The sequence below is a fragment of the Notothenia coriiceps genome, unplaced genomic scaffold (genome assembly GCF_000735185.1).
Source record: "Notothenia coriiceps isolate Sejong01 unplaced genomic scaffold, NC01 NC01_scaffold00030214, whole genome shotgun sequence".
NCBI classification, from domain to species: domain Eukaryota; kingdom Metazoa; phylum Chordata; class Actinopteri; order Perciformes; family Nototheniidae; genus Notothenia; species Notothenia coriiceps.
In genome coordinates, this window is record NW_011362915.1 from 519,358 (window position 1) to 533,683 (window position 14,326).

The 14,326-nt window shown below is 38.7% G+C and overlaps 1 long non-coding RNA gene across 1 annotated transcript in view; it reads right to left on the reverse strand.

The window, feature by feature from the left end:
* Positions 1 to 1,621: 1,621 nt before the first annotated feature.
* Positions 1,622 to 14,326, reverse strand: part of LOC104959375 (uncharacterized) — a 15,789-nt gene continuing 3,084 nt past the window's right edge. The window contains exon 3 of the long non-coding RNA XR_799855.1: positions 1,622 to 1,631. This is a non-coding gene — a long non-coding RNA (uncharacterized lncRNA). The remainder of the gene's footprint in view (positions 1,632 to 14,326) is intronic.

Genomic DNA, 14,326 nt, shown 5'->3' on the forward strand with positions numbered 1-14,326 from the left:
TGTTACAAGCACGGATACTGTGCAGAAAAGGATTATGAGCAAGACTGTTCGAACAAGAAAAATGAACCCGAGGTTCCTTTAAAATGCCTAAAATGAGCAATATTTACTTTGAGCGAGGCAGTTTCTAACGTATTGTCACCTCAAGGCCAAGTCAGGGCTGCCTTTGGCTTTGAATCTTATTTGACTGACTTTTCGGTCAACTCTCCTGAGGGCACGTGTCCAGCATCTTTTGTGTTTCCAATGAGAACAGAACGCATGCCACCACATGAAAAAGCGCTGCACCCAGAAACTTTTTTCCAAGCTCTCCACTTTTTTGTTCGCCCGCCCCAAGCATTCCGAGTTGAATATATTTCAACTTTTCAGAAAAGTGCCGTTGACGACACTGCAGAATAGGAAGAGAAGCTTGTTTTTGGCAGTGTCTGCTGGAAGGAAACTATCATAACCAAGACAAAAAAAGCATGTTTCCTTGAGGGGATTGGTGGGTGCTGCTGCCGGTGAGACTTTACTTGTCTTCATCGCTCTACGGCTGTCAGACTGAGCGGTGAAGCTCATTCAGACAGAGTGTGAGAGCAGGAACCTTCCAGGTGGTGCTCATGGTGACAAATGTCAAAATAAATATTAAGTAGCAATAATACACAATACAATTCAACGGGGAGAAGCTAGTCGTACAACAGCAGTGATAAGCTGTCGAGATATTGTTTTCATAGAAACAATAAACAAGCCCTGGGAGCGTTTATTTGTATCTTTCTGAAACACCTGAAGCAGGCACTCCCCAGCGCCTTTCTGCCAAGAGAAGACACGTGATAGGTGACATTTTTGATGAGTTTGCCAACGCTTCTCATGGGTTATTTGGAAGGGCATTGAGCGATGTCATTTATATATTAAATAAAGTGGTTTTCCACCACACCTAGACTCGACTTTTAGACCAAACTGAAGCACACACCACCAGCACCACACAATAAAACATGAAACAGTTCAATAAGTCCTGTGATTGTGGGAAAACCGGTGTTGCACTTGCAAGTCATTTCTGCTCCTTAAGTTTTTATTATGTTCTGCAGAAAATAGCTCCTAAAAAACAGTGATGTTGTGTGACGTTGTATGTGGAAGCAAATGTTTTCGACCATTACATCAGTGAGCTGGAGTAAAGAAATGTCATTCACTTCTTATTGGTAAGCATTAATCTCCAAACAGAATGTCTAAACAAAGACATTCAAATAATAAAGTGTGGCTGGATACCACCGGAACAGACAAGCAAATGTGTTATTGATATGGGAGAACCATGCAAACTTAAATATAATACTGTGGTTATTCATTGGTTCATCTCTTTGGTTGACAATATTTCCTCTCGCATGTTTCCAATCCTGATTTCTCATGCAGATTTAATGGAGTTGATTAATATATCAGCTGAAATCCATCTGTGCTCAGCAGGGTCGACGCTTTGCAGCCAGGCAGCAGACCCTCAGGTGTCCCTCTGTCTGAACTAGGGTAAAACTAGGGCAGGTCATAATAACACACACACACACACACACACACACACACACACACACACACACACACACACACACACACACACACACACACACACACACACACACACACAGAAATATGTTCAGTCTAATTAACAGTATGTGCTGGGCTCCTGTGTGTCTGAGAGAGGCTAAGTATAGTGTTTCATTTGAAAGGAAGCTGAAATGCAGTTTGGTTTCTCCCTCTCCATAACCATGAACATTTCACCCGTTACCTTGGTGGCACGAATAAAGGCATTCTGATTCTGATGAGCTGGATTAAACTGTAATTTATATACTATGATATAAGTTTCTGCTACTGTAATACTGTAAGTCTATATTTTTCTGCTTTAGTATTTTGGTCTTTATTTTGGTCAGTTTAACTTATCTAGAACATTTTATATTGTGTTTTATTTGTCGTTTAAAGAAAAAAGATCGACTTTTATTAATCCCTCGTGGGGAAATAGTTTCTCTGCATTTGACCCATCCTAGTGTGCTGTCATTTTGAACGGCGCCCAGGGAGCAGTGTAGGGAACGGTGCCTTGCTCAGGGACACCTCGGTAGCAGTTGGTCTTGCCGGGACTTGAACTGGTGACCTTCCAGTTACCACCTCCCTATCGACTTCACCACCACCACCACCCCGTTTATGTCCTTTCTGCTGTAGATATGTATATATAATGTATAAATAAATATGTTTTTGTTTTTATTTTATTATGTTTATACTTTATTCCACCTTTTAAATATTTGAATGTCTGAACACACAGCTGCTGTAACAAAATATGTCAATTGTTTTCTATTTATCCATCTATTACATATAAATATATTAGTATAAGCCTTTTCATTCTTAGTGTTAGACTGACACCATAAACACACATATAATAATAGAATAATCAACGTCTAGTGATGGCCGAGGTGTTTTACCCTAACCTTTTAAGCCCTCGTCTTAGGAAAAAGGGCTAAAATAAGCTACCCAGAATGCATTAGGAATAGCTCTTCAGCCTTAATGCTCACGTGCACATTTCTGCTCCCATTTGAAAGATAAGAAGCTTAAGAATAAAGGTCATTGTAAGCATAAATATTCATTACCGTTCAAGCGTTAATGGAAATGTACTATAGGAAAAAATACACTTTATTTAATTTAAAGGGAAAATCCCAAATACAATATAACCACTGTTCCAGGGCTAATGTCCGGTTTACTACAAATGAGGGTGTTGTTTTGGCACTGTTCATTACTTTAATGTTGGCACTTAACTGAGAGTTTTACCTTTAGTATATTATTTATTTCGGATATTAATTAGCCAGTTTGAAAGTAACAAATGCTATGGTAACATATAGAAATCAGAAACAGGTTTATTGCCAATAAGGTTGACACCTATGAGGAAATGGCCTTGGTCTATAACAGTGGTCGCCAACCGACCAGTCGATCGCGAGTGTGGTGTGGGTAGATCGCGCACAGTTAAAAAAAAAAAAGTAACAAAAGAAAGAAAAGTGAAAAAAAAATCTTCCACCTCACCGTTAGCAGGTGCCACTTGATTGACATGTATTTGAGACCTTCCCTGTCGCTCCCAAAAATCCTGGACGTACATAAATACAATTGGAAGTATTAATGTTTTTTTTTACGAGCTCCCTTGAATCAGCCGTATGCATAGACTACTGACCAATGATATACGAGAAGAGAGCGGGCCGTTAACTGTTGCATACATCAATATTAAAATAAGATAACAGTTAGATAAAATGGCGGAGGCTCTACGAAAGAAGGCGAAAATCTACCATTTCCATGAAGGATGGGAAGAGGAATTTATTTTTACGATGGTAAAGGACAAGTGTATCTGTATGTTGTGCCACCAAACGTAAGCACTGGCGAAAAGAGGAAATCTGGAGCGGCATCACAACACCCATCACCAGACATTCAAAGACAGCTTCCCACCCAAGAGCCAGTTGAAGAGCTGAAATCGAGTTTAAAGGTCCAGCAATCATTTTTCTCAAAGCCTGCTGCTCAAAATATGGCTGCCACTGAAGCATCATTTCACGTAAGTCACCTTTTGGTGAAACACAAGAAGCCTTTTACAGATGGAGATTTAATTAAGGAAACAATGTCCATTACCTCTGATACGCTCTTCAATGACTTCAAAAACAAACAAGAAATCAAAACAGCGCTAAAAAAGGTACTGCTTGGCCCCGCAACAGTCACGAGGAGGGTCGAGTCACTGTCAGAGTGTTACTTGTGACTATGTGAATACTTTTCGCTGCAGTTTGATGAGTCCCTGGATGTAACGGACACAGCTCAGCTTGTTGTGTTTGTCAGAATGGTTTTCCGGGATTCTACCACAAAGGAGGACTTCCTCACCCTTTTGCACTTAAAGGAGAGGACGAGAGGTGAGGACATTTACAGCGAGTTTAAAAAATACATCCTCGAAAATGACATTCCCATTCATAAAATGGTAAGCGCAGTGAATGCGTTTAAGGCCAAGCTTGGTGTCTGGACTTCACATCTGGGGAACAGGAGGATGCATCACTTTCCCTACCTGGAGAAAATGTTGCAGGCCATTGAAGAAAAAGGATTATTTTCACCCTGAGCAGTTCTGTTCTCACCTGGACAAAGTGGCAAACGAGTTCAGCCGGCGTTTTGGTGAATTACATGTGATGGAAGATATTGCTGCTTTCATTTCAAATCCATTCCAGCCCATTGACATTGAACAGGTGGCAGCCAGGGCCGTATCCAGGATTTCCTAAATACCGAGGTCCAAATAAATTAAGGGGGTTCGGGGGACACCCCCCAAGATTTTTGGTATTTTCATGATCTAGTTAGGTGCTTTTTAAGTCCTGTGGGGGGTCACACAACCAAAAATCTTGGGGGGTGTCCCCCGAACCCCCTTAATTTATTTGGACCNGCTTAACGGATATTAAAAGCTGTTTCTAAAACAATGAGAGGGAGAGCTCTCTCCTGTCAGACTGAGAGAGATAACAACAACTCAGTCGAGGTAAGGGACTCTCTGTTTAGATAGTTAACTTTAGTCTTATCTCAGTGGGTCTCAAACGTTTTGGTCACCATTTATGAGAATAAATGAAAACAGTTATGAAATACTATATGACAGTAAAACAAGAATACAGTTTAAAATGGGAGTGATTTGTAAAATATCCTATACAGAAATAGAAAATCTGTTTACAGGTCTGTTTCATATGGGTGTTGAGAGATGTATCCATAGATCTCTTAATGTTGCTCTCAAAGTGCACCAGATTGATGCTTTTAAATTCAATATTTTAAAAAAAATCTTCCCGGGGTAGCTTTCCCCCGGACCCCCCTAGAGGAAGTTAGGACCCCCCTAGAGGATGTATTGTCCACTCCCCACTTATAAAATAGCACTTTACCCCTGCTTACACCTATATGCCGTGAGCTGATTATCGAGCCTTCATTGTAACAGTTGCGGGTACACTGTGTGTGCGTGTGGGGAGTGTTGCAGTAGACCAGTGGTCACCAACCTTTTTTACCCCAAGATCACCGACCTCGGCCTAGGTGAAAGGCGAGATCTACCTATTGCAGAATTGAGTGAAAAAGACAGCCCAGACAGTGCTTCCAATTTGAGGCCTTTTATATAGGCTAATTGCATCTGAATTACATCAAATCATGTGGTGCAACTTCCAATTTGATTCAACCAAGAACACGACATAACTAACATTTCAAAAAATATCAATATATATATATATTAAACCACAAGTTTCATTCATTCCTTCATTACCATCCTAAATATAACATGTCAAAAAAGATCAATATACATATTTTAAGCAACATCATTCCTATCATTTTAAGTTTCATTCATTCATTCCTTCATTACAATCCTAAATGTAAATGTATGTAGCTTATTTTCCATTTGTTTGAGTGTATTAGTAAATTAATTTTTTGACAACAACAAAGAAAAAAATAGCAGAGCACATAACATAAAGGGCCATTTGAACTGTGAGGCTTAACATTAACATTAAAACAAGTTATTTTAACACAATTCTTAACAACGAGATTCTTTATCCGTGCAAAGAGCTAAGTGCAGTGAGTTCCAAAATATGCAGCATCACTTTTCACAATGCCAAAGTGCAAAACAGTCCTGTTAATGGAAGTCATTGTGATGGCTGCGACTGAACGCTGTCTGTGAGGGCTTTGTAGTCTGGCTCATAGCTACGGACAGCCAGTCTGATGCAGTCTGTCAGGTGTCAGTCAGTAAGGCGGCTCCTGTACTTTGACTTGATTATTTTCATCTGTGAAAAAGCCATTTCACAGAGGTAAGTGGATCCAAAGTACGCGCTCACTTTTAGTGCACATGCAGTGAGAAGCGGAAACTTCTCTCTGCTGACAAGTCCCCAAAAGCCACTCTCCTTTGACCTGCATTTTAGCTCTATCTCATTTTGCAAATCGATCATTTCCATGTCAACTCCACTTGCCAAAGTAAACACCTCTTGGAATTTATCTGCCACCTGTTCAATGTCAATGGGCTGGAATGGATTTGAAATGAAAGCAGCAATATCTTCCATCACATGTGACTCACCAAAACGCCGGCTGAACTTGTAAGCCACTTTGTCCAGGTGAGAACAGAACTGCTCAGGGTGAAAAGCCTCCTTGTCTTCAATGGCCTGTGACATTTTCTCCAGGTTGGGAAAGTGATGCAGCCTCCTGTTCCCCAGATGTGAAGTCCAGACACCAAGCTTGGGCTCAAACCATGGGCGTCGCAGCCATATATTATATGAGGGTGGTACAAGTCCCCCCCACCTTTTAAAATGATTAGTTTAGACCCCCCCACTTTTACCATGTGGAAAGTCCGTGAATCGGTCTATCCACTCGCCGCACTTTGTAGAGCGCTGTGTCAGTGCTTCATTATGAGCTGTACAAATGCTGCGTGTTTTGCGTAGCTGTGTCTTTAGTTGTAAGCCCAGTGGCGATCTGTTCACTGATATCATACAATAAAGCCATCGAAAAGAATAGGATACAGTATTAAAAGTTATTCTGGGTCTTTGTGTGTCATAGCTTGGCTGTGTGTGTGGCACGAGTGCATTTTGTGTGAGCGAGAGAGAGAGAGAGAGAGAGTGAACGAGAGAGCGCTAACTTACATAAGGAGTTGTCTACAACAAGGAGGAGGAGAGCTCTCTCCTGTCAGACAAATCTTATAACATCAGCTCAGGGAGGTAAAGGACTCTCTGAGTCTGTATATCATTGACTTTAGTCTAAGTTATCTCAAGTAAACAAGTCTTTCCAAGGCACACCTTTTATATGATCATTATGCAAAATAAGAGAATAACAGCTATAAAATAATTCCAACTCATACTATAGGACAGTAAAACAAAAATACAGTTTAAAAGGGGAGTGATTAGTAAAATATGCATAAAGAAAAAGTAAGTCTGTTTTAAACAGTTCTGTTTCATATGGGTGTTGAGAGATGTATCCATTGATTTAGTCCCTAACTTTGCTCTCAAAGTGCACCAGATTGATGCATTTAACTTCAACTTTTAAAAAAAAATCTTCCCGGGGGAGCATGCCCCCGGACCCCCCTGGAGGAGGTGAGATCCACCATCTGCCCACACCCCCCGTCAAATTGTCTCCCCCACATTGAGGATGCTTCCTACGCCCATGCCTTAAACGCATTCACTGCGCTTATCATGTGATGCAGGTGTCTGTCTTTTCCCTGGAGCTCATTGTTGAATGCGTTCAGTCTCGCCGTTATGTCTGTCAGAAACCCCAGGTCCAGTAGCCACGCGTCATCTGAGAGTTCCTTGTGCTCCTNGGTAAAAAAGGTTGGTGACCACTGGTCTACTGCAACACTCCCCACACGCACACACAGTGTACCCGCAACTGTTACAATGAAGGCTCGATAATCAGCTCACGGCATATAGGTGTAAGCAGGGGTAAAGTGCTATTTTATAAGTGGGGAGTGGACAATACATCCTCTAGGGGGGTCCTAACCTCGGAAGATTTTTTTTAAAATATTGAATTTAAAAGCATCAATCTGGTGCACTTTGAGAGCAACATTAAGAGATCTATGGATACATCTCTCAACACCCATATGAAACAGACCTGTAAACAGATTTTCTATTTCTGTATAGACATTTTACAAATCATTCCCCTTTTAAAAAAAACCGTTTGAGACCCACTAAGATAACTAGACTAAAGTTAACTATCTAAACACTGTCCTTTACTTCACCTGACCTGAGGTTATCTGAGACTCTCAGTCTGACAGGAGAGAGTTCTCCCTTCACCTTGTTGTTGAAAAAGCTCCTTATATCCATTAGCTTGGCTAGCTAGCACCAGATGCTAACCACAACGATCTCCGGTAGACACCCACCGGCGCGCAAGCTCTCTCGCTCGCTCGCGCACGCACACAAAATGGCTCGTGCCACACACACAGAGCAGAGCTTGAATGAAACACAGAGAGCCAGAAGTAAGCTACTTGTACTCACGAGGCCTATTATGTGCAGAATCCCTCTTGCTTTCAGGTGGTTTTGATTGAGTGTCCACACGTGGACGTTTAAGGACTAAAAAATGATCAATTTTTCAATTTGCTCTTAGCAAATCATTTGGTGCTCTAGCTAACAGGAAGTCACTCAAGTGTCACAAAGTAATTTAGCCTATGGGTAGGTCAAAAATCTAATGGGTGCTGGCCATTGGCCTAATCATATCACCTGTGTTGGCTTTATGTTTTTGGTCAAAAATTAGTTTGTTTCACATTTGCATTGATGTAATCTATAATTTTTCTAATTTAATTTAATAAAAATAATAATAATAAAAAAAGAAGAAAAACCACATATTTCTTGGGGGTGCTTAGGGGGTGCTTTGGCAATCCTGAGGGGTGCTTCAGCCCCTGAGACCCTTGTGCAGTGTTTTTGCAAAAAGTGCCAAGTTTGAATTGCAAATTGGGTGCAGAGCTGAACATGTGTTTAGAGTTTTTCTTTTTTAATTTGAGCTCAGGTTTTGCGATTTGAGTATGAGTTTAAATAATTAGGCTTTATGTAAGATTGTTGTGTGTTAGCAACTGAAAAAAACTGTAAAGGCCTTATTATGAACGCGTCCTCTCCACTTCCTGTTTCCTCCTGTAGGGGGCAGCACAGCACTGCAAGATGATTGGACGCCTGCTTCAGAGCACTTTTCTGATTCTGATTCCTGTCAGTAGAGCTGGATATCCGCGTGCTGGCAATGCATTTTTAACGTAGACAATCAACTGGAGAAGTTTCAGGTGATTCTATTAATGTTATGTTTTGCCCTCTTCACCTGTAGTGAGTACAATACTTGTTTTTAAAGGGATATTTTTTTAAATGTACTTTTATTCTCCGAACACTGAGTCAATAATCTACAATTCAGCAGCACTTATAAACTGCACTACTTTCATTCTTAGCTATATTTTTGCAGGTTTTTATTATTTAGTTTATTCATAGTTTAGTTTATATAACTTTCTATGCCTTAAAACATGACCAAAAAAAAGTGTCTAGAAAAAAAAAAAAATCGCCATTTTCTTTTATTTCAAGGAAGTTCAAATAGAGTTTGAACCGAAGCAATTATTAAATTCTTCAGAGCACTTTGCTGATTGTGATTCCAGTCAGTAGAGCTGGATGCCTGCTGGCAGATGTTTGACTCTCTTCCTCTGCCTCTGTGTGAACGCCTGATTAAAATGTCTCTTGACCCGGCTGTGACCCCTCAGCTCAGTGTCTGACAGTCTGCAAACAAACCACAATAATAGAAACAGAAACAGCGTTTAAGAACTCCCCATAAATAATCATAATAAAGCTTTATTTATACAGCACTTTTCACATACACATGCAGCTCAAAGTGCTTTACAAAATGACACATCACAAAATAAACAACAAGAACTTTAAAAGGTACACGCAGCAAAATATAACATTTGATCAGGTTAACAGACACAAGGAGGTGAAAGGTGTGATAATACAAATAAAATAAATAATGGTTTCTCTCTGACAGATAAGACACAAGACACCTGAGTCGATGCAACAATATAACATATAAAATCCCATAAAACAAAGTGAACATATAGGTACAACAGAAATAAAAATAAAAAGATAAATAAAAATGCCATAATTCTAGGTGAAAGAAATGAAAAAGACCAACGTAAAAATAAATATTGCTATTGAAGCATGTTAGATTAATAAAATAAGATAAAATCCTTTAAGACCTATAAAATAAATAAAACAATATATAGGTAGGTAAATAATAAAGACTAAAAGAACATTTAAAATGAAACTGCTCTTATATTCAAAGGCTCGTGGCGTCTCCTGGCACAAACACTTGTTGTTCCTCCTCCTCCTCCTCCTCTACTTTGGAACTCATTCCCTCATTCTCTCCCTCTCTGTTCTCAGATGAGTGGCTGCAGGCGATACTGTGTATAAGTGGAGAAAGAAATACAAAGTGTGTGAGAGAGAGAATCCATTTAACTCCATTCTTAACTCGCTGAAATACATAAACACCAGGAGAAAATACTGCAGCACATACTGGTCTAGACATGTTCCTCTGATCAGTCCACAAACAAACATGGATGATCCACAAGCATGCTGTCATTAAAAAGTCCTTCCTGCTCAGAGGGAGGATTGTGGGTAATCCAGAGCAGTGTTTTTGACATGTGATGAGCTTCACTTGATTCGGTTTACTTTGCCGTCAAAAGTGTGTGTTTCTTGCTCGTCTGTTTATTCTGTGAATACATCTTGCTGCTCTGAATTTCAATGTAAAATATGACAGACATCATTTTTTCATGCTCTGGTCAATTTGAGAGTTTGGGATGTGTACACACGTCTTCCTAAAGTGGAGAGAAATCATAACAAATACACTTTTAGAGGTTTTTAACCCTCCTGTTGTCTTCGTCCCCCCCCCCCCTTACTTTGGTGTTCGCGGTCAAATTTGACCGGTCCTGTTTTAACTGCTATTACATTAACACAAAAACCATTAATCATCACCACATTTCATTTAACACCCTTTCAAACTGTACATATTGTATCAGACTACTGGTACACATGAAAAACTGCAGTAAATATACAAAGAATAGACACTGAACGTATTGCGTGAGCCAGGTGTGATCCATGTGGGGGGATGGGCACATAAGAGCGGGAAATGTATCAAATGGTTCTGTGTGTGTTTGTGAGTGCCAGGTGTTATTCACATCATGGGGGGATGGGCACATAAGGGGGGGAACCTATAGTCTATGGGGGGAACACATCTAGAGTGTGTGTGTGTGTGTGTGTGTGTGTGTGTGTGTGTGTGTGTGTGTGTGTGTGTGTGTGTGTGTGTGTGTGTGTGTGTGTGTGTGTGTGTGTGTGTTTTATCTGATCCGGATGGTTACTAATTCCTTTTCTTTATGGCGGTCATTTTTGCCCGGGAACACCATGGGTGTTACAAAGTTGACTAAATTATCCAAAATTCAATGAAAGTGGTGATCAGCAAGTTGATTTGTTCAAATGTCTACTGTGAAGGATATCATGAAGCCTTAATGCAATCGAATGTAAAACAAAAAAGTTACGATTGATGAAAGTAGTAAACCGGTCAGATTTGACCCGAACACAACAGGAGGGTTAATACTAATATAATTCACCAAAAGAAAACCACAACATAAAAAACACATTAAAGAAAAATATGATATTTTGGGCTTGTTTTGCATTTAATGATGGTTTAAGACACTCACAAGAATTTCCTTTAGAAGTGCAGAAAGTACAGCTAAAGAAAATCCAATGGGAGGCTGCTTTCTGTTTTCATGGACGACCATTCTTTTTAATTGGGCTTTCAATTTGGGGTAATTTTAGTGGTATCACTGTTCATGTTTCTGTGATATATAACTCTTTCTGTTTGAAAGCACTTTCTTCATATTGCATGAAAGGTGCTCTATAAATAAAGTGTATTATTATTATAGCTGAATTTTGGAAGTTTGCCTCCATAACACGTCGTTCTAGTGGAGAGAAAACATCACTACAAGATATTTAGATGTCGATGTTACTAACTTTGTCCTTTTGTGTCTGTAAAGTTCTCCTAAATGAACCCAAAACAAACTCCATAAACAACACAAAAAAGGTAATCTTTGTTGTTCTTGTAGGATTTAATAAAGCTTTATTTGAAGATTTGAAAATAGGGTCGGAGAAGAAGGACATGATGCTGCCGCTGCAAAATCTCATCTTTCATGTGCGGGGCATCTGCTGCCGAGCGCCTCTCTTCTGCCTGTTACACTTTGAGTTTTAGACCACTTTTATTTGTTTTAATTATATTTTTAACGTAGACAATCAACTGGAGAAGTTCAAGGTGATTCTTTTAATGTTATGTTTTTCCCTCTTCCCCTGCAGTGAGTTAAAAATGTATTGAATTTTTACAATACTTGTTTTTAAAGGGATATTTTTGAAATGTACTCCGAATACTGAGTCAATAATGTACAATTCAGCAGCATTTATAAACTGCTCCACTTTCATTCTTAGCTATATTCTGAAGGTTTTTATTATAAAGTTTATTCATAGCCTGGTTGATATAACTTTCTCTGCCTTAAAACATGACAAAAAAATCTAACGTTAAAAAAAATGTTCTGTATATACAAAGAAAATCCCCATTTTCTTTAATTTCATGAAAGTTAAAATAGAGTTTGAACCAAAGCAATTATCAAATGTCATATTTCTATAAGGAGAATGTAAATACAATTATTATATTTTGTATAAATGCAAAACCTATTTGACATGAAGTTAATTATGATATATATTAGTTAACAACGTTACCCTATAATCCCCTCGTAGCCGTGTTAGAATCAGAGCACTTATATAACTTTCTCCCTCCCGATCACGGAGCTTTTCCCCGGCACACATCCTCACTCATAGCAGGAGAAAGGGCGGGAGGAAGGAAACGATGATAATGGCATTCCTCCAGTTATTTTACAAACAAAGTGGGAAATCAATTGTCCAAAAAAGGTTGATTTTGACATTTTAAAAACTGTTTTTCATTTTTTTATTTCATAGACCAAACTGTCAGCGTTGTGAAAAGAGATCTGCTTTGACTTCTGACTCCAAACACATACAATTAATACAAATGAATACATTAATTCACATAAAATAAACAATGTTATTGAGACAGGTTGGAAATCAATGGCTACTGTGCAGTGAATTCAAATACATTGGCACACACATCCACCCTTTTTCTTCCCTTTTGAGTTAGTTTAATACACGTGAAAATGCCAAAATAGTTAAATACTATCACGTTAATAATCCAGAACCTCTTAATTTAATTAACTTGCAAATTCATTAAATCAGTTAAATGTGAATTTGATCGTTAGCACTGATTAATTTGTCCTTGACTTTCTCAATAGAGATTAAGTTAATATTGTTTTGGTGAATTACTTCGGCCGTTATAATAAGAATGGTGTTGTGTAAATCGGATTTGGCGACGGCCCGTTCTACACATTTTATAAAAACGTAACAAAATAAAACTGTATCCCCACCCCCATTTCACGGTGAATTTAAGGATTTTCTGCCTTCGCTCTGTGTTTTCCGGCTGACCCTTTGCCGGGAGTAAATAAAACCTCCGTCTGAATGTGACCAATGTTTCTGAGATAACAAAGTGAAGTTATCCAGTTCGCTGCACCCAAAACATGAGTTGATTAAGACGCCAAAAGAAATAAGATGGGTTACATTTAAACTTTGAAACGGTGCTCACTTAACCCGCAAAATAATAAAAAGGGATCTGTTAAATTAACTTAAGAAACTAAGAACAGTTCAGAGGAACTCAACACAATAAAGGTATCTAAAACCTTTGGGGGAAATGTAAGTTCACACGACTTAATCTTTTTAATTATCTTTTGGGTTCACAGTGATGTATTCTGTATCTGAACAGGGAAGAATACAATCCCACATCTCCTTTAAAACCACAGAAAAAATCCTATAGGAGAAGTTTTAAGGTTTTATCTTATAATTAAATATGTTGCCTTCTTTACCCGTAGTGAGATACATATTTTTTGTTGATTTTTAAAATGTTAAAACATGCTAAAAAGTATTGATTGAGAATTTAGTAAAATATTCAAAATGCCCTCTTGCAAGAAAAATAAAAGAAAAATGAACCATGTTATATCAAATGTCATTTTAATGTAAAGTAAATTATTATGATATGTTATTATATTATTATGTAAGAATTATTTTCATATTTGAACATAACATTTCAGACAACTTGAAATCCAAAATTAAGTGTCCTAAACATCTGAGAAAGATTCATGTGGAAATCTCCATTTTGACTTTTCCTCACCCTTCCTCTAACTGAGATGTTAGCAGTAAAAGTACACAGACCTGTTATAACACTATTAATACAACACTGCAAAAACACCCTTTTCAAAAGTCCTGCTTTCAATACTTAATTTTGATAAAAGTAGTTTAACAGATTAACACATGTGGTTTTAACTTGAAGCGCTCCGTCCGTCTAAATGTGGGTCGACGCAGCAGGAAAACTCTCGTTCATTTATATGATCAAAAAAGAGCTGTGAGGGCTTTTCGTAAGTAATTTAAGTTTTAAATTAGTAACTATTATATAAGTTTTAGTAATACATCTATTAAAGTGTGTGATGGTGTTACTGTGAGAGAGTCTCCTCCATCCCACACACACACACACACACACACACACACACACACACACACACACACACACACACACACACACACACACACACACACACCTTCAAACACAGACACACACACACACACACACACACACACACACACACACACACACACACACATACCATGTATACATCACTTCAGGGGACATTACATTGACTTACATGCATTTCCTGGAGACTTATCCTAACCTTAACCATAACCAACACATGCCT